The sequence below is a fragment of the Protopterus annectens genome, chromosome 7.part0 (genome assembly GCF_019279795.1).
Source record: "Protopterus annectens isolate FY-2018-M chromosome 7.part0, PAN1.0, whole genome shotgun sequence".
NCBI lineage: Eukaryota > Metazoa > Chordata > Ceratodontiformes > Protopteridae > Protopterus > Protopterus annectens.
This window is the reverse complement of record NC_056739.1, coordinates 528,505,346-528,527,819: the sequence shown is the minus strand read 5'-3', so window position 1 is coordinate 528,527,819 and position 22,474 is coordinate 528,505,346.

The window sequence follows — 22,474 nt, the reverse complement described above, 5'->3', positions numbered from 1 at the left end:
ACAACACATTTGGAAATAAGCAGTCTGCTAGTTTAATGTCACTGATGATGGTCCTGGCAGGGTATATGTCCCCTTCCCCCCTCTAGTGCAATCCTTAACTCAGTAAGTAAACATAAGTGTGCTGGTGTGGGTGGCACAGCCCTACCCTTTGGAGGGTGTGAGGTGCTGTAGAACTGCAGATAGTGTGATTGACAACTACTTACCTGTTAACATGAACTGTACAGTATTACAGCCAGCTAAGCGGGGGGATACACTCAACAGTAACTGCAATGATAGTGGCTGTGTCCACAGGACCCACACCCAGCTATATATACAAACCCAAGAATTGTGGTACACTTATACAGTGGAGAAGAGGGCATTTACACATCTACTACTAATTGTGATGGAATGAATTTCCACAGGATTATACCTGTGAAATGTTAGCATTTGGCAGACAGTTCTCAGACAGATGACCTCCTGGGACATGTATATTCTGCAAATAAAAGTAGATCCCTTCAGATACACACACACACACTCTTACTTGGCAACACTGGGACTAGAACCCCTGCATAAGTATGTAGTGCAACTGATGTGTGTGGCCTTAATTGCACGCACCACATAGCTTTTAGGATGAGGTGTGTTCCAGGTTACATGTTAAGTGAAGAACATCACCAGGCCCTGTACAGTATGGTAATGGGAGATGTACTGTCTGTTTTTGAACAATACATTAGTGTGACATACTGTCATATACACATTGACAAACACATAACAATCATACACACATCTGAGAGACCTGGTCTTATCAGTGCTAACTAACTTGTCAATGTGTCCATTCTGTTTCAGATAAGTTGTACACAGCACATATATCACTGGGTTGGATAGTAATATCAGTTACTTGTATTGTTGATGGTGACAGTGGTCCCCATACAGTGGAACATGGGACATGTACTGGGGGTACCATGGTGTAAAGACAGTATACCCAGCACCCACACCCCACAGTGGATATTGAACACACTGAAACCCATGATAATACTCTGACATACCCACCATCACATATGGACCAGGACTGCAATACAAACCCTTGTCTATTTCAAGAGTGCTACTACAGGGATATGCATCTAATGCACATGTTACAGGGATAGTAGGGTGATGCATTGTCATGGCTCTCCTATGGTCAGCAACATCACTATCCCTATTACTGTGTGGCAAGGTGTATTGTTTTAGCAGAATGTGGTCTCAGAATGCTGTATCCTACAAATATACACACTTGCACAAATAAACACACTTGCCAGAACCCATTTGTACAACAGTGTTGTGCTGGTACTGCAAGCTCCAGGTAGTCCATAAGGTGAAGAGTGTAGAAAGGTACATGCAAGTACAGCAGCAGCCACATCTAACTATGGCAATGGGGATGCATTGGGTGTGAAGGGCCACAGGGTATTATCAACTACAGGTCTGCAAACACACTGACACTGTTATTCTCAGTAATGCACACATGCACATTTGTCAATATTGAGATCCATCGGTGCAGGTGTTCATAGGTGTGTACCAGGATATTGTCCATGAAGAGATGGGAAGAGTAGGGGATGTCTGTACAGTGATATCATGCCACCTGCTATTTGCCAGCAGACCATATATCATCAGATACCATGGGGGCAATCCTCAGGGTGTGAGTAACATGCAACATCCAATCATTGGTTGCCTCTTGCAGAGGGCCAGTGAGGTGCTCCAGTTGACATGTATGCAACATGTATTACATAACATGGTCAGTGTCTGTCTTGGAGACCTGTACCTAAGCATGTTCTGTTTACTGTGGTAGTGTAGTTGAGGTATCCATGGCATGTGGTGCGTACAGAGTGTGGATTCCTAGCTGTGGTATTCATAACACAGCTGGGCAGACATGTCAGTGTCACTCAAGCATAGATTGCCTGTAAGCAGCCAAGATGAACTCCCGACATCTGCACATCTGTACAGAGGACAGACAGACATCAGCTAGCCAACTGGTTATGCAGTATGACTGTGTTGACAGATAGATGTCTAACACTGATAGGTATGCCATTACTGCATGACAGTAGCCCTCAATGACATGTCCTATACACACAGTAGTCTACAGTTAATATCCATATGTCAGATCAATGTCCAGTAGCTAATACTTAATGACCCACAGCTCACACACCAAGAACACGACAGAGAGGACTCAGAGTTCATCTTTGCATGCAGAGGTGTTTGGTTCCAGTACTACAATCTGCAATCTACTTTTACTTGTGAAAGCACCATCAACAGTAGTAAAGTAATGATACACTACATGCTAGTGTGGCTGCATATAACCTGGGTACTACCCATGTATGTAACACATTCAAATGGAAAAGAGTGTTGTACAAGCCATATATACTCAGGTGTCCCAGACAGTAGACTGACACCCCTTGCTACTGTAATGACAGCACATAGATGCATGTCATGTACATGGAATTAAATATACTTATTAAAATTATTATTTTCACACTATTTTTTCAGACTGGAATGTGATCAGGCTGCTCATACCTGCCTTAACCACTCTGTATCCAACAGCCCTTGTCCTGCCTAGCAACAGAATAAACAGCCCTTGCAGATCTTTAGCCCGGTATCTTGTACACTAAAGTCACAGTACTTAACTACTAAGCCATCATAGCTGCAAAGATGTTTGATGTGTTTTCCAATATATCTGTCAGTACACATACTGAATAGTAGTGAACAACTGTTTTGACCTCTACAATGGTGTACTACTTGTAAGTGATATTAGTGTTGAATCAAGTATGTTGCTGTATCTACATATACACATATCAGATAAATACAGTGTGATACATCTGGGAAGGTATATGCAGCAGTCATGTGTACACATAACAAGGATATGGATATATAATATATATATATATATATATATATATATATATATATATATATATATATATATATATATATATATATACACACATATGTAAGATATATGTATACATGTACATATGCACACATATATATATATATATGTATTGCTATACATCTGTATATTGCGTTATATAAATATGGACATATATAGATCTGTCTGTATATATATATATATATATATATATATATATATATATATATATATATATATATATATATATTTATATATATATATGAAGATATATACATATATACCTGTATATATATATATAAACATATACATATATGCATGTATATGTATATATGTATATATATATATATATATATATATATATATATATATATATATATATATATATATATCTTATATATGTGTGTATATGTATGTATGTATGTATGTATATATATATATATATATATATATATATATATATATATATATATATATATACATATATGTATAACATATGTCCATAACATGTAGTGGAGTCATACCCCAGCACCAATAGTCACAACCTCTTAGTGCAAGGGGATGTCATGTAAGCATTGCAGGTATGCATGTAGACTTTTGCTACTGTAACAGGAGTTGTCTTAACAATAATGTTGTGTGGGAAGTCACATCTGATATTGACATGTATGCCATCAGTTACTGACACATCATAAGATCATCATAGTACACTACCATACAAATCACAGTAATGATCCTATGGAATACAGTAGGGATATAACCAATAAATGTTGACAGTCTGGCACACTCTGGTCAGTCCAGAGGTATACACATCACCCCTAAGTGCAAGACGTGTGGACCAAGCCTGACAAAGTGGATGTTTACAGCCATGTAAATGGGGATATCATGAACATACTGGAATAGATAAGCATCACACAATTTATGCATTCACACACACCTGTCTGTCCTGACACATAATACCTGGAGGAGTAGAGGTCATAAGCGCATACTACCCACTAGTTAATGACATACATCTGTACAGTATCCCACAACAGTTATGGTGGCCTGGCAACAGTACATGTAACAAATATCTAGACATAATATCACACTTGGTAAATACACTGAGCTGCTAGGTATGTCAAAAAGCACTGTGCGAGCTACAGGCAGACTGCCACAATTCTAGGCCCCCATTTTGTATGGGGGACTACACATGTACCTGCAAATATAGCAGGCTATACAGGCATATAACAGCTTGGAGTAACAGACACCTGTATGAAAGTGCATACCCACAACAAATCTGAACACAGCCACAGTCACATATGGTAAGCATACTTAATAATACAGTATATGGACTGTGTGAACAACACCATCCTCATATGTGCCACAGACACACCAACCCTACATATACTGGGCCAATACACAGTGTATTCCGATGCCTGACTGTGGTATGGGACAGTTGTCGGTCTGGCCCTACAAACATGTATGCTGATAGGGTGCTATAAACTGCAGCGGCATGCAACATCACATAGCACAGGACCAAGAAAAATGACTTCTCCCACAGTCTGTACACAGGCCAAGGTACATATTCACATTACACACTTTGTCGACAATCACCATAAGTACACAGACCTCACTGCTGTACACACTACAACAGAATATCCAGGTTTTGTCCTCAGATATAAGGCCTACTATACATAACATGTCTAGCTGTCTGGTATCTCACTGGCTTGTTATCAGTTATGATGTCAGTAAATAATGATGTACTGAACATATGCACCTCTTACTGCATGACATATGTTCACAGGTTGACAGAGTTGTGGCTGAAGGCACTAACACAGGGCCAATATTGCATGTTGCTGTGATGAACGCATACATTTACTGGTGTAACAGGGTTTGTTGTGACATATGTCTACTGAGGGATATGAAGTCAGTAACTCACATAGCCATCACCATGTACTGACTGCAGTCCTCAGAATATGCTACTGCATTTCTAAAGATAGGACATGCGTGAGTAAGACAACGCATGTAAGACTCCAAACACTGGCCAGTCTGCAGATAGCCCTACAGGTGGGAGTTTCCCCAACCATATAACACTGTCATGACAGATATTAAATCATGTAGACCAGCCATATCCACACAAACCCTGTTAAATCAACATTACTTTAAATGTAGAAGAGCAAGTCTTACATTCTGTCCTCATGTCTGGAACATCCCCCTCCTGCTTGTTGGCCTGTCTCCACAGTGTATGTTGTAAGAGGTATATCCAACTACCCTCTGTGATGCTGTTTGTCAAACACCAACATGAAGTCCTGCTCACAGTGAATTAAAAGGACCAACACCCACATGATTTTCTTAGTTATAGGAATGTGTTTCCATTCAATTGGCTATAGGAATGATACCACAGCTGTTCCACATGAAATCAGCTAGTGAGAGACTGCAATACATGCACAGACCATCAGCTGATCATGAGCATCACTTACAAACCACAAGCTGCTGCCTAAGCAAAGTAGGTGTACATTTTCACATCCACCAGAGTGGGAGTGAGAGAGACAGACAGAGACAAAGTAAGAAAGGAAGGGGGTAGGAGCTAAGTATGTTTGAGTCACACAATTACCAGTACTGGGTTTCAAACTCCTGCCTGACTATGTATCGCTATTATATTTTTATACAATTATTGCATGTGCCGTGGAGCTTACATGTTGACAGGTTGTCCAAAGGTATCTTTGAAGGTGGGTGACATCAGCAACAGTGATAAAGGAGGGATAGGGTAAGTGTAGTACATGTGGCTGTCCCCAAAAGCAGGTGTCAAGGAAGACACAACCACAATCTCTCAGTGAGTCACACATATTATCACAGTTGGCAGGGTCAGGATTAGAATTCCTAACTAACTAGTTTGCTACACTACAGTATTACGCAGGTATCACATGTGCCACAGAGGTTATCAGGCTGATATATGGGCAAAGGGTATATCAAGGTGACTGACATCAGAAGGCATGCTACAGTAGGGCAATCAGGGTCCCACCAACCAAGGTTCCAACTATCATCAACAGGGTTGGACAGGGAACAAGAGGATGAGGAGGAATATGGACTCAATGAGACAGAACAACTGGCGTTGACCTCCTATTCGGTGTATAAAGTTGTTTCTAATACCATAGGTGACTTTCATATTTACAACTATAGTCACTGTGAGATCTCTAGCAGCTGGGCAGATTTATTTCAAAAAGGACTGACTTTTGTACCTATGCAGAAGGTGAAATTAGATCAAATTTTATTACAATTTAAATCATTTTCAAGAAAGTTGAACTTTAGCCTTATTTTTGGGAATGAAGGTACATTCACTGAGTTGCATCAAATCAACAAGAGGCCCAGTACATATAACCCAACATTGAACCCTATTATTGCCATTTTTGAAGTGTTGTGTGAAGAAGAGATCAGAAAAATTGTTAAATGTCCTATACTGACTTTTAGTAATTTTTCTAGAAATGAAGCAACATTGCTTAGAGATATTAGATCTGATACCTCTTTGCGAATTATGAAGCCTGATAGGGGAGGTCGGCTTGTAGTGATGAGTACCGATGATTATATCAGTAGAATTTTCTCATTATTTTGTCAGCTGATTATGAGGAGATTTCCCTTAATGAAATGTATGTGGTGATTCATAGAGTTGATTTAGCCCTAGAAGATATTTTTCTGAATGGCCAGATTACCTTGCATGAGTTGGAATACATGAAAGTGCAACATCCTAGGACCCCTACGATTTTTGGTCTTCCAAAGATTCATAAATCATTGGTTGAACCTCCCTTGATACCGATCATAGATGCCAAGGGGTCCAAGACATTTTTCATGGCCCATTACATTGACCATGAATTGAAAAACATTTTCAATGACTATTCTCCATTACTCAAGGATTCATGTGATTTCCTGAGTGGAGTGACTGACAGGTTATACAATGATGACCTCCTTTTTGTTTGCATTGATGTTAAAAATTTGTATACCACCATCCCACATGAGACAGGAATTGATTGGTATTACCAGGTTTTGGCATTACACACAAAATTAGGAAATGAGAAAAGTATTACTTTAAGTTCCCTAATGGAAATTGCCCTTAAAAATAATTTTATCACTTTTGAAGGAAAACTATTTAGACAGATTAATGGCATAACCATGGGCACTGCATGCGTACCAGCTTTCACCAACATAGTGACGGCATTCTGAGAGACCAATGTGTTATTTACTTCTGAATTTAAAAACAGTTGGTGTCTATACAAACGTTTTATTGATAACATCATAATTTTCTGGCTTGACTCAGTGGATAAATTAGAGTTATTTCTTCAATTCATTAACTCTTCTACAGAAGTTTTAGAATTCACCATGACAGTGAACTCTGATTATGTGAATTTTTTGGATGTGTCCTTGACTAAGAATAGGGAAGATGGGAGGTTTGAATCAAATTTATACAAAAAACTCTTATTTACATTTTCAGAGTTGGCACCCCATTCACCAGAAAAAAATCCATCATCAAGGGTCAGTGTGTCAGACTTGCAAGGATAGTTAGCCAAGAAGTTCAGTTTCTTGATGAATGTATTAAATTGTTTGACATGTTTCTAAAAAGTGGTTACCCAAAAGATTTTTTATGTCAAATCTTTAATGAAGTTAAGAGGAAGAGACATGCTCATTTTTATAGGCCCTTATTATGATCTAGTGAAATAAGAGTGTTTATTAATAGTGGCAACAAGGAGAGCAATGCAGGCTTTAGTAAGGCCTTGGTTTTACCTTACAATGGATGATTTAAACAGATCAAGCAGACCACTGACAAATTTTGGTCCATTTTCAAGCATGACCCAGAGACTGCCAGTAAACTTGGGGATAGGCCAACTATTGTGTATAAAAAAAGAAGCCTGTCTTAAAATGATGATTAATATTCACTGTTTAATGTAAGCGCTTTCGGCTTAGTCTCTACTAAGCCTTCTTCAGACAAAGTTTGTCTGAAGAAAGCTTAGTAGAGACTAAGCCGAAAGCGCTTACATTAAACAGTGAATATTAATTTGGAGTCTGTTCTCATTGTTTCCAGTTCCATTTCATTCGTGTTTTTACCAGTTTCATCTTTTCGTTAAAATGATGATTGAAAGGAGCCTGGGTTATCTCAATAAGGGTAGAATGAGTAAATGTGAGCAATGCACCAAATGCAAAATTATTTTGGAAGGGACGGAAGTTTATATACATGGTTATAGAATCATCAAATTACATAGGAAATACAACTGTGACAGTAAAGGGGTGATATATGCAGCAGTCTGTAATGACTGCACTTGTTTTTATATAGGCAAAACCATTAGGCATTTCAGGTATCGTATTTATCCACACAGTTATGACATTATTAAGAAAGATGAGTGTAATGCTCTATTTAGACATCTTAAGGTCCACCCTACACATACTTTTAAATTTATTGTCATAGAGGGTCTGGTGAATGATCCTTGAGGGGGACCAAGTGACATTATTTTAGAGGTCCTGGAATTAAAGTGGCAACTCAGAGTCAATGCTGGGGGGCACCCGGGGCTAAATAATATTATTTCCATCTCAAGTTACTTGAAATTGAAATCCATGTTATTATTGTGAATGGTACCATTAATGCTCCTATGCTTTTATTGTACATTTTTAATTAAGCTTAAGTTTTTCATATTTCATGTTTATTACTTTAAATGTCAGTGAATCACCTGGGGTCATGTTTTATCATTACTTTAAAAGTGTATGGGAACTTTTTAATGTCATTCTGATGAAGTCCAGACATTGTGCGGACAAAAGCGCTAAATCTTTTATTGGAATAAATTCAGTGTTGTGCGGAGCTCAAGGTGGTCATTTTTTACATTAGTTTGTGTGTTTTGCTGTTGTACTTCTCACAGTAGGGCAATGGGAGGTGTAGTGAGTGTGAATAACTTCCAGATCATTAATCTCCACATACACACACACACACACACACACACACACACACACACACACACACACACACACACACACACACACACAAACAGATTTGCCAATACTGACCTGCATGGGTTCATTGCTTCACAGGTGTATAGTAGTTGACTGTGAAAGATGGCTGTACACACTAGACAAAGTGTATACCTTGGCATCAGGCCACATGACAATGGCCTGCAGTGTGGCTCAGGGGTTTAGTCTCTGGATTGGCCCACACTGGTGGGTATTGTATTCACCAACCACTCATCTGCATTACTATTGTGGGTGGACAGTGCTGTGCAATTCTTGCCATGTATGTGTTCTATATTCCATAACATGGACATGTGGAAGTGTACCTGGGGTGTCTGGGGCATGTTGTGTGGACAGATTGTTATCATCTGATGTGGCATTTCTGACCTCATGTGGTGAGAATTGGCTATGGAACTGAGGTTGTGCCTGCACCTACATTAACAGCATGCTGCAGGAATTCACTCATGTTAGTGGCATCTGTTCATACAGTGCATGTGTATAAGGCATGGTATTTCCTTTGTGGGTTACATTTGCAGGCTCTAAAGTTGTTGTAGGCATCCAGTGGGGAACATAGCAAAAGACCACTGTAAGCAATTATTGCCTATTGTAGGGATGGAACAGGGTGCCATGTCCTCTGTAGTCCACTGCAATCACACCATGGTTACTATCTGTGGGCAATATGCATGTAACTACCAATATAGTGGTTGTTGCCTAGCCAATTGTGTTTGTGTATGAGACATGGATGAAGAGTGTTCTCTGGATAATACAAGGGTTGCCTATATTGTTCACCAATCCATAATTTCACATGTAGGGGTACGGATTGTCTACACCAGCCTCTTTGCTGTTTGACATCTGTTGTCCTTGTAAGATGGACATAGTGACATATAGTAGGTCCTCAATATAAGAAATTTGCAAAACCCACCCCACAATGAGTCCTGTTATTACACACTCACAGCTACCTCCACCCAGGATACTGATGACAAACACACACATACTTGACAGTACTGAGATTCAAACCCCTACCTAGCTATGTATTGCTACTACAGTGTACCACATTTATCGCATGCGCCACAGAGCTTATATGGCTAGCCCTATTCCAAAGGTGTATTTCAAGGTGAATGACATCACCAGGCTTGCCAAAGTAGGGAAATGGAAAGTGTAGTGACTGTGACTTGCCTCAAAAGCATTGATCCTTTTACACAGAAACAAACACACACACAGAGTCTTACAGTTGCCATGTCTGGGATTAGAACTTCTACCTAACTAGTACATCACACTACAACATTACGCAGTTATAGCATGCATCAGGGAGTTTATAGACCTAACCCTTCTCCAAAGGTGTATTTCAAGGTGAATGACATCAGCAGGCTTGCCAAGTAGGGTAATGGAAAGTGTAGTGATTGTGACTGGCCTCAAAAGCATTGATCCCTACACACACAGAGTCTCACAGTTGGCATGTCTGGGATTAGAACTCCTACCTAACTAGTTCATCACACTATAACATTACATATTTATAGCAGCCACCACAGAGCTTAGAGGATTAGTTCTTCTCCAAAAGTGTATTTCAAGGTGAATGACATCAGCAGGCTTGCTAACATAGGGCAATGGAAAGTGTATTGACTGTGACTTGCCTCAAAAACATTGAACCCTACACACACACACACACACACACACACACACACACACGCACACACACGCACACACACGCACACACACGCACACACACGCACACACACACACACACACACACACACACACACACACACACACACACACACACACACACACACACACACACACAGTTGCCATATCTGAGATTAGAACTCCTATCTAATTAGTGCATTATACTACAGCATTATGCAAATATAGTACATGCCACAGAGCTTATAGGGTTCGCCTGTCTTCAAAGGTGTATTTCAAGGTGAATGACATTCGCAGGCTTGGCAAAGTAGGGCAATGGAAAGTGTAGTGACTGTGGCTGACCTCAAAAGCATTGATCCCTACACACACACAAACACATAGTTTCACAATTGCTATGTCTGGGATTAGAATTCCTAACTAACTAGTACAACATACTAAAGCATTATGCAGTTATAGCAACTGCCATGGAGCTTATAGGGCTTACCCTTCTCCAAAGGTGTATTTCAAGGTGAATGACATCTGCAGGTTTGCCAAAGTAGGGAAATGGAAAGTGTAGTAACTGTGACTGACCTTGAAAGCATTGATCCCTACACACACAAAAACACACACAGATTCGCACAGTTACCATGTCTGGGATTAGAACTCCTACCTAACTTGTACATCATACTGTAGCATTATTCAGTTCTAGCACATGCCACAGAGCTTATAGGGCTAGCCCTTCTCCAAAGGTGTATTTCAAAGTGAATGACAGCAGCAGGCTAGCTAAAGTAGGGTAATGGGGTGTGCAGTGTGTTTGAATGGGCCATAAACTATTTGTCTTGAAGCACACACACAACACTCAGTCACACACAAGTTTACATTTGACAGGACAGTGTATACAACTGCTAGATGAATAATGACTTGTACTGTCATGTTACACAGTTTTCATATGCACCACAGATACTATAGTGCTGAGGGCTACCGGAAGCAATTGTCTGCAGTGATAGACATGTTCATATCATGTGATATCGGCCAATTGGATGTGTGCTGGGTGGGACATGCCTCATGATGGGAAGCTCTTTGTCACTGTCACTCTCTTCCCCACATCTATGTAAGTGTATGTTTTGCCTATTATAGTGTGTTGTCCTTGAATATATGTGTATATTCCTATCTGATGTGTGTGCAAAGCATGACTGGTGTGCAATGTCGAGTGTGTGCACAGACATCTGCAACTGACAGATATGATTAGTCCAATGTTGTTACCAGACATTTATTTATTTATTTATTTATTTATTTATTTATTTATTTATTTATTTCCAGTTTGATAACCGGAGAGGTCCACTGGGCTCAAAGAGCCCATTTTCAGTGGAGACCAGGGGAGAAAAGCTCCAAAATACATACAAGTAAATCAAACATATGATCATTTAAAACAAATGTAGAATTATGCACTGAGAAGTAACAAATTACAGTTGAAACAAAAGTGAAAACATGGGCTTCATTTTAAGTGTGGGAGCATGCCCAGTATGACCCTTCAGTATTTTAATGTCAGACATGGGATTTGTATCTCTAAGTGTGGCAGCATGCCCAGTATGACCTTCTATATTGAATGTGTGAATCCATTCCAGGTAGGTTGTACTCCACTGCAGGCATTTGTGTTCTATACCTACAGATAACAACCTATTTCTGCAGGATAGCTGTAGATAGGTTGACAATATGGGGTCACAATAGGCAAAGGATAGTGGGATACTGTAACTAATTGTGTCTGTGCTGCTTCCGCTACATGGTTTCGGTGTTAGCAGAGATATTCAGACATATGTACTGTTTTAAACAACAAAAACACCTCGTACCCAGCGGTGAATAGCAAACAGTTTAATTGAGCAAATAGTTGATTAAAAAATCAACTATTTGCTCAATTAAACTGTTTGCTATTCACCGCTGGGTCCAAGGTGCTTTCGTTGTTTATTGGTCATTTTTTTGGCACCCTCCGTGGATTTGGTTTATATGTACTGTTTTACACTGTGATGTTTTATGTCATCAACTACTGACAGGTATATGTATTTGCTTGCAGTAATTTCCTGGAGAACACAAGATGAATGAAGCTGTGCCCAGTATTGTGGTCTGCAGCCTACAAATTCTTGCACAATCATGCCATTCTGGAGGGGGAGCTGCAGACACTTGCTGATGGGTCTGTGTAAATGGTTCAGCATCTTGGTACTGTGGTGGCTGAGGATCCCATGCTTGTACATCTTTTGACATGACAGAATGGCCATATCCTGCTTTGGCCATACCTCACAGCTATACAGATTCACACAGGTTGCCTAGAGACAGGGTTCATATTTCCGGTCATTACCCCTTCACATTGTAGCTTATGAGCAGGTTTGTAGCCACCCATTCCTGTGTTTGTAGGCAGGGATAGTATGTGCACACATCTGAGTTTCAGACTTCACACACTCCATGACGTCCATGGTTCTACCCCCCCCCCATTATTCTATCCTCTTCCGAACATTATGCTAACAATATCTGATAAGTATTCCTATAGTTATCATTTCATTCCAGCAGTATTTAGTGGTTGGTCCACAGTACATGCAGTAGGACATGGTGGACATGCTACTGGGATTTGTCAACATGGCCTTGCATTTGTGTTTTGTGGACTGTGTAATGTCATTATTTGGGAGTTTATGAGATAACATACATTGGCAATACGGGTGAGACACGGGCCTTTGACGGAGAACTGTAGGGCATTTGTTAGTGATGCAGGCCATCTGTAGCAGGCTAGTACATTGTGTCACTCCTACAGTCCCAGACTGCAAGCCAGGGTATTCGCCTGGGGTGACAGGCTTGGTGTTCAAGGTGTTAATGGCAATAGTTTCTGTCCTTATTAATCCATTGGTGTGGATGCTGGCAGGGTGCTGCTTAAAGCTGGGGACACACCTGCAAGGGATACCTCTTCAGCATGCTGTATTCTGTGGATATTCCCCATACAGATGTGGGGGTCATATTGTATTCATATTGTATTCATTCCTAACAGCAGGGATATGACCTGTGAGGTACCTGTGACTGATGGTGGGTTGAGCTGAGTGCATGTCTGCTATGGAAGCAACTTACAGCTGACTCACAGATATACATGGGGCATTCCACTTATGCTGGCTTGTGCGGTGACATCAGCGGTTTCTCAGTACTTCATACCTGTGCTTTTTGTGGTCTGCCAGTGTTTGGCCAGACTACATTAGTATTTCATACTACACAGTCAACTAATGTGCTGCTAACCTGTATGTACAAATCCAAAAGCATGTGCATTTGACACTAACATTTTATACATTCTCTGTCTAGGGTACTTAAACCTTTGTACTGTTTGTATATTTGGGCCCACACTCATGCCATGTCCATCTTTCAGATGGTGACATATATTACATCCGAACAATGAGTATGGATTACTGCTAATTTGCTTCTTGTTGGGGTGCATTATGTGTGGCACTGCAGTTGTGAGAACTTGGCACTGTCATCAACAGTACTAGCCTCTGGCCACTGGGACACAACCCTCCATGCATATATGCTGACCACTTTCACACAACATACAACACACAACTTAACACACAGAGCCCTGCATATTGTACAGCAACAATCTATCCTGCTACTTTGGCCAGCTCAGGTAATCTGTGCTCCACCGTTATTATACCCACACATATATGTTACTACATTTCTACATAGGATTGTGGGGGCGGGGGCACACCTGACAACTGTACACATTTGCTGTGACTGTACTGGTATTTCAGGTACTCCGTTGGCTTCCATTTTTTTTTTGTATTCTGACCTATCATGCTGACTAGAGGCATATAAGTGTAGTACAGTTCTTAGGTTTTATTGACTTACATTTCAGTTTCAGACATCTTACCCTTCAGAACTAACATCCCACTGTCTGACATGTAGTAGTCTGTCTGTGTAGGTCTGGAGGGGGGGTGTTCTCCATTGCCATCACTCAGAAGCCTTAGCACAGCCTTTCTTTGTGTTTGTCTACACTTGTCCTGCTGGCTGAAACTGTTGTTGGGTATGTGAGCCTCTCTGACATGCATGTGTGTGTCCTGTGGGCACACATTTGGCCCACCACATATCCTGCAGTGGGTTTTGTCACCTTGTGTAGTACTGCCTACTATGTTGACACCAGTATTTGTTATGGATTTTATGCTGCTGATATAGGTGTTTACTATCTGCTGCCATCCCATTCAGCTACCCAATTCCCTTGCATGCTCACATCCATACCTTAGATACAAGTAGCAGAACATACTGCTCCATTCAGCAATTGATAGTGAGAGTGACTTACCTTGTGGGTGTGCCAGTATTGAGGATGATGCTGGAGGGCTGAATATGTTGAATGCACATAGTACACTCCCTATACATGGTTAAGCACAGGTAGTGTCTTGTTTGGCATCCTTTTTACTGTATGTGCGAGTCAGAGAGAAGTGTCATTCCCTGGATTCCTATTTCGTCAGTGTATGTGCTATGCGTTGCCTCTTTGCCAAGGCCTGGGCATACTGGGCATGCCTCCTTCTGCCTACAGGGGCAGGCTTAGGTTGTTCCTCCTCTGAGCCACTCTGTGCCTGTGCTAGCCTTGGCAATGGTGGGAAACTGTGTGGCCCTGCCCCATGCTGTTCCAGCTGCAGCTGTTTCCACAGGATCATATTGGGTAGCATGGCACATACAATAACAATTTAGGTGCATGTAGCTGGTGAATTCTGCAAGGCTCCACCAGATATGTCCAGGCACCAGAACCATGACTTGAGCATCCCAGACACATGCTCTATTATGATTTTGGTCTGTGCATGTGTCTTATTATGGAGTTCTTGTTCGGTTGTGTGTGCATTTCTGATGGGTGTCATCAGCCACAGCTCCAGTGCATAACCAGCATCCCCCACTAGGTGGTCATAAGGGATGTCCCCATTGGCAAATCTCTGGTGCAGCTGTGTCATATGCCAGATGTGGTAGTCATGATAGCATCCAGGGCTGCCAGTACACATATTCATTATAATGTCCTTGGCATCGCACATGACCTGGCAGTTGATGGAGGAGAAACCCTTGTGGTTTATGTAGACGCTACCCTGCTCACCGGGTGGTGCTTTGATGTGCATGTGCATGCAGTCTATAGCACCCACTACCTCAGGGTATTCTGCTATTTGGTGGAAGAGTCGCATATTGCTGGTCAATGCCTCACGGGTGTTGAGGAAATATATGTGCTCACCGGCATGTGCTGACATGTCATCCAGGAACTGGTGGAGTACCCTGGATGCTGATGCCTGTGAGATCCCCATGATATCCTCAGTTGGCCTTTGGAAGGTACCTGTGGCTTGTATTCTCAAGCCTAAACATACATTGGTATCCACTGGGATGGGTTCCCCTCTGTTGGTTCTGTGTGTGGTGTGGCCACACAGCTCAACATTTTGCTGTAGGAGGTCCCTGTCCACCCTATAGTGCTCCAATATCTCCAGCTCATGTAGCCCCTGGTAGGTTACCCTGGGTCTGTACACTCTTCTCCTTCTCCTCACTGTGGGTTGGTCATCAGCATTGTCATCCTCACCACTTTCAGCCTCTTCCACATGTTGATTTATGAGCGAAAAAGCAGCCCCTATCATTTTGTTGCTTTTGTTCGGTAAAATTTCCCCGTTTGTGTACACCGGTGGTGTAGAGTTTGCGGGAAAAAACAAAGGGAAAGGTGTTTGCATAGTTTATAGTAGTGTGCTGGGCCGGGCTGCTGCCTGTGTAATTGGCTGGTTCTGATACATTTCACCTGCCAGCTATGCTAGTTCTATTTGATTACATTCCTCCTGCTATTTTCCCTTCCCATTGCCTTCCTGTTTAAGCCCCGAGGCACGCTGTGCAAACCCAGTGCTCAGATGTGAACAGAGCTGCTATTTCCTGTTTTTTTGGGGTTTTCTTTAAACTCGGTGCGCACCGTGCACACCCGTTTAGGCAATATAAACACGGTTTAGCAGAAACTGTCTCTCCTTGGACAGGATCACACTCTACATTTCTTAGTGGAAGACAATACAGCCTTAGACACATCCCCTGCCTTAGCCGTGCTTAGCTAAGTGCAAACATGGGCCACAGGGCTCAAATAAGCTTACAGCATGCATGACACACCCCCTTATGAAGTCATCTAACTCTTAGGCTAACACTGTGGTCTTAATGCACCTACAAGGTTGGGTGCAAGCTAGCACTGAGGGAAAATCTGTGATTCTGTATCATTGCCCTCATTTGCATAGGATTGACTGCTAATGCCAGGTTACACATCAGACAATCAGCCTTCCCCCTTAGCAACCACTATTCCGTGGTCTTGTTGTGTTATGCATGCAATTGACTATTATACTAGAATTATGATTTTGGTTTAAAGGCTTATTTCCAGCTTTTGTTTAAATTTTCGGGCCGATCCCGTATATGCACTGCTGCCCTGAGCTTAAACGGCCAAAACTGGAAAACAAAAAAAAAAGTTAATTTTTATAATTTTGAAATTATTTTTCATACCTATGGTCATATATTTGGCCTTTGGCATGCTTAACCCTTCTAATACATTTTTTTTTACGAGCTATCATACCTCCGTTTTGTAGTTTGCAGAAATCTGTTCAGCTACTGGCTGAATACATTTCTGCAATCTACACTATTCCTGCACAGATGTCTGCCTGCTTCCTGGATTGCTAATTCACCTCATTTGCATGGTTTTCACCAGCAAATTAGGTAATTAGCATAGATGGGCTGTGTCCATGCAGGAATAGTGCAGAAGTGCTCGTGCACGTCCTCTGAGCTTATTCCTGAATCACACGGCAACCATATTGCCTGCAGCAGCTCTTGCACTATTCCTGCATGCCGTGCAGAGCTTGCTGAATCCTGTGGACTAATTCATTTGTTTTTTTTCCAATTTTTTTTTTTTAATTTTTCTATAAAGCATGTTTGTGCACTGTGGAGTGCCATGCAAACATGCCCAGATTATTAAAAAAAATAATTTCACTTATTTCCTTTAATTTTTCAACATACAGGATTGTAGTTTTGCTGATATGTGTATATGGTATGACATTTCTATCCAAATATCTACATTTTTACAGCCCCTTTTGTATGTCTACACTCCTGTATACGGAATGTTTCCATGTACACTACAGACACTGACATGGGGTCTACAGATATGCCTATCTACTGGCTGGATCGCTGTACCTGCCTCATCTGCATGACATTCACTTGCTTATGAGGTGATTTGCATGCCACTGAAGTTTCCATGTTGGTGAGTGCATGCACATCGCTCAGTGGCACTTACTAAATCTAAAAATGTTCACGCCCATGTAAGCAGTGCACCATGATGCCTATATGGAAAATGTGTAGGCTTTATTAAATCCCCCCCCCCTTATCTGTCCACATAATGCCTTTTTTAGGCCATGCCAAGTTGTTAAACCCTCCAACATAATAAAAATCAATCATGACTACTTAAAGGTACTGCTGCACAATGCTAGGAGTTTAAATAATAAACTGCACTCCCTGGAAGTACTTCTCATCCTGGAGAATGCAAACATATGTACAGTCATGTAAAACATGGTTCAGAACCAGGGATAGCACCCTAGCTATCAAAGGCTACAATGCCTTTCTTAGCTCCCTTCAGCTCAGGATAAAACAAATGGAGGAGGTGTCTCAGAGTTTATAAAGGACAAGTACACAACTAGACTGGTCCAAAACATGACTCGCTTGATCTGCTCCAGGCCCAACTAACCATAGATATGTTCCCCTATCATATCCTTCCTCGTTACGGATCTTATAACATGAGTCTAGAAAACCACACCTCCTACCTAAGCCTACTAGAATCTCTTAACATTCAGCCTAACACTGTATTTATGGGTAACTTAACTTCCCCTCCATAAACTGGGAGATATAAATGACCCATAATTAAATTGCTCAGAGGTTTTTGGACTTCATCAATGGAAATACCCTGGAGCAACTAGTTAGCTCCCCAACTAGAGGTACAAATATCCTAAACATAGTATTCAGGAGCATAGGGGGCTGCTGCTCCCCACTTGCATTAACTCCTCCCTGGTAATATCTGACCACAAAATTATTTCCTTTACTATTAAAACTAACTTAGACCCCCCCCTCCCCATCAAGCTCCAAAACTGTTAAGAATGTTGCTAAGGTCAATTCCCTCATAAGTGACAGCTTATTAAACTTCTAAGCCCTTCCAAACCCAGATGACACTAAGGACTACTCTGAGCTGTACACAAAGGCACTGTACAACCACATTTCTAGCTGCACAAAGTAGGCCGTACATGTCCGAGTTAAACCTGTGACAAATGCACATAATGGCAAAAATAAACCACCCTGGTGGCTCCCCCAAGCAAAAGGAAAAAAATCCTGCCCAAAGCCAAGAAGGAACAGACAAAGCAGTGCCACAAGACACTCACCCGTCTAAACAAACAAATTAGAGGGCTGGTCACATCTGCCAAAGCAAATTATGAGGCAAATATAGCCTCCCAGGTGAAAAACAACCATAAGGATTTTTTTTAATTATATTTATAACCTCAGGGGAAACACTCAGCAATGTGCCAAGTTAATCATGAATGGCAATGCTTACACCCAGCCTGAAACATTTGCAAACCTTCTGTGCGACAGGTTTGGTTAAATCTCATCCCTCATCAACTTCTACCACACCCAAAGATATACCCACAACCATCACTCTACTGGTCATTATGAAGGAACAAGTCCTTACTATGCTTGCTAAAGCAAAACCACAGCCTTCATGGATCCCAACAACTATACAGGATGCTTTTTCAATAGCTTAAAACAGAATCTATCAGGGCCCCATAAACCCTCTTTAACCACAGCCTCTAGATGGGATTTGTCCCAGAGTAATGCTTGTGGCTTAAGTTGGTATAACTGATTTTACATCCTGTGTGTTATCTGACTATCTCAAGGATTACTAGCATAAAATTAGACCCTCTTAGTAACAGCCTACATATCATTGCTGGAGCCTTCCTGTGTCCTGACAGAGTGCTCTTCAAACTATCTGGAGATATACAGAGCTAAGTATATTTTTATGGTACTTCAGAGTTGTGTATTGTTAATTGTTGCTTGACTATTTTTATATCATTGCTGGCTGACTTCAGAGTTGTGCACTGTTATTTTTGCTTCACTGTATAGTTTTTCAGATCTCTGCTGAAGGTGTTGTTTTTCCCCTACCCACCCTCCCTATTCCTGTCTTGTTGTTTTTCCCTACCCACCCTCCCTATTCCTGTCTTGTTGTTTAAATTTGGAGGCTTTTGTAGTTGCTCGCCCCCACTGTAGATTTGATCTGGGACACTCCCCCCAGTCCCATATCTTTACCTCATTCTAACAAATAGACTCCTTCTGCGCTTGTTTTTAGTCATTTTTAATTTAATTGCATTTTTTTAATTGTTTGGTCTAACATTGCTACATGTTCAAGTGTGCTAGCTTGCACTGCATTTGAATTGTTTTTACTGATGTTTTCGCTACTTTTCTGTATAAAAAAAAATCTAAGTCTGTTTCCTACCTTTCCTGTAACTAGTGTAGTCCAGATTCAGTTTTGCTGTATCCAGGACTGTATGTAAGCTTCTGAGCCCCCCAAGCATTCTGTGTTGGAGGAAAGCCTTCTAGCTTATCAGTAGGAGTGGCAAGCACTAGGTAACCTATCTACCACATAAGGAGTGGTTCTGGCACAAAAATTGTAGTTATTGGCCGTTTGGGCAGTTTTTCCATCTCTCTTAACTTTCTGATTTAAAAGCCCAAATTTGCATTGTTTCCCCCTTTCCTGTAACTAGTTTAGTCCAGATACAGATTCGTAGTTTTAGCACTTGAATTTGCTTATTCCTGATCATCACTTGTTGTAAGCACTAAATAAGTTACTAATTACTACAGCACTCAACCTTCCACATTACCTAGAGGAAAACAGTTTTGGTACTTACTTTCCTCACTTGCTTAAAGAAAAACAGCTCTTGTACCCACTTTCCTCACTTATCTAAAGGAAAATAGTTTTTTTTATTCAGGTATGTCCAAGGGTTAGCTCCCAGTGTTCTCTCCTGTCTATCTGCTGAATCTGGCCATCTTGGGGCAATGTAGAAATTGCCTCATGTACACAGACAACCCTCTCCTCCTACCACCCAACACTACAACCTGTGAGAGATGCACCTATCTAGCCAAACTGGAGGTAAAGCTCTCTCCAACCAAGACTAAACCTGACAGTCAAGAGGAGAAGGTAAATACTTGCACCACACCACACTCTTCACATAGTCTCACTAAATCTACACCACCAAAATCCACACATGGAAACACAAAAACATTCACAGAGGCTCTCAATAATAATCTGTTCAAGCAACAGAGACCTCCAAAGCAGAAATGCAAGCAACCTCCACTCCCAAACACAACTCAAATGACACAAAGCCTGCAGACTCAGTGTGCCACTCAGCCACAGCCAATAAGACAAAACAATGCACCCAACACACTAGTCATAGGTGACTCTACAGTCAGGCACACTAATGTCCCACTTACCAGGCTAAACAAGGAGAAGGTTACTGTCAGCTGTATGTCAGGTGCCAGGATCCACCACATAACCCACTCACTCAGGTCACTCCACAACAAGTACAAATCCGTCTCTGTCATTATCTATGTTAGTGTGAATGACCTGCGACGTACCTCCCTGGACTACATGAAAAGAGACATGGAAGAGCTCTCCAATCTTGTAGCCCCTAGCAGGTATGACCCTAGCCCTGAGTAGCATTCTGCCATCATCCAGAATGATACCGCAGTAGAAGGACAAAATTATTGACTTCAAGAATTGGTTAAGTTTCTGGTGTCATTCTAAAGGGATCCAGTATCTGTCTGCCTAGGATGACATGGTCGACAGACCAAGATACTTTGCCTGCACCTTTCACTCCTGGGATTCTGGATACTGGCTAAGGTTCTTGCCGCCCCTATAGTGACTTTTTTAGGCAAGGTTCAAATGACAAATTCCCTGCCGTTCCAGGAACAGGCAAGCAAAAACTGAGGGTGATTTTACTCAATGCTAGAAGTCTAAATCTCAAAATGCACACACTCGAGGCACTCCTTAAAATGGAGAACATCGATATCTGTGCAGTGACTGAGACCTGGTTCAAGGCTGCAGAGAGCAGCCCTGCACTACCAGGCTATAACTCATACCACACTTTTCGGCCATGTAACCTGGACCGGAACACTAAAGGCTGAGGTGTGTCCATATTCATTAAGGATATCCACACCTCCAGGCTGGTTGCTCAGCATAATGCATCCGAGGTTATCCAAGTGCAACTAACTCTGGGTAAAACTGCAGTCCAAATTGTAGCTTGCTACAGATCCCCCACCATGCCCCAGGATTCCCCCTCCTCTTTTCTTGATGTACTGGAAAATATTAGGGTTCAACCAAACACCCTAATAATGGGCGATTTCAACTACCCCACCATTAACTGGGAAAACTACTCATGTACCAACTCCTTGGCTCAACGCTTTCTGGAATTCATAAACTCCAATGCCCTAAATCAACTTATCCACACCCCCACTAGGGGCAACAATATCCTAGATCTAGTCATTACCAACATGAGTGACCAGTGTTCCAAACCTGAAGTCAACGCCTCATTGGTCCGATCCAACCATAAGCTAATCACCCTAGATATACACATCCTGCCCCCACCCCCCATTAAGAAAACCACTGTAAAAAATTTCTCCAAAGCCAACTTCATGCTTCTTAAGACAGAAGTGGTGAACTTCATGACACCCATGCAGATGGACAATACAGTTACGACTACTGAATCCTCCACCATTGCACTTTATAAGCACTTACACAAGTACATGGATCATGCTATCCCAAACAGAACCAAGATGCTATCCTCCAAAAAAAAGAAGTCAATCTGGTGGCCCCTGCCATAAACAAACTGTACAACAGAAGAAAGAAACTGTTGCAAAAGAGAGTAAAATCCCATGAGTGGAGGAGCTCCCTTAGCCTCAGTAAGAAGCTGTGATCCCTGATAAAATCCT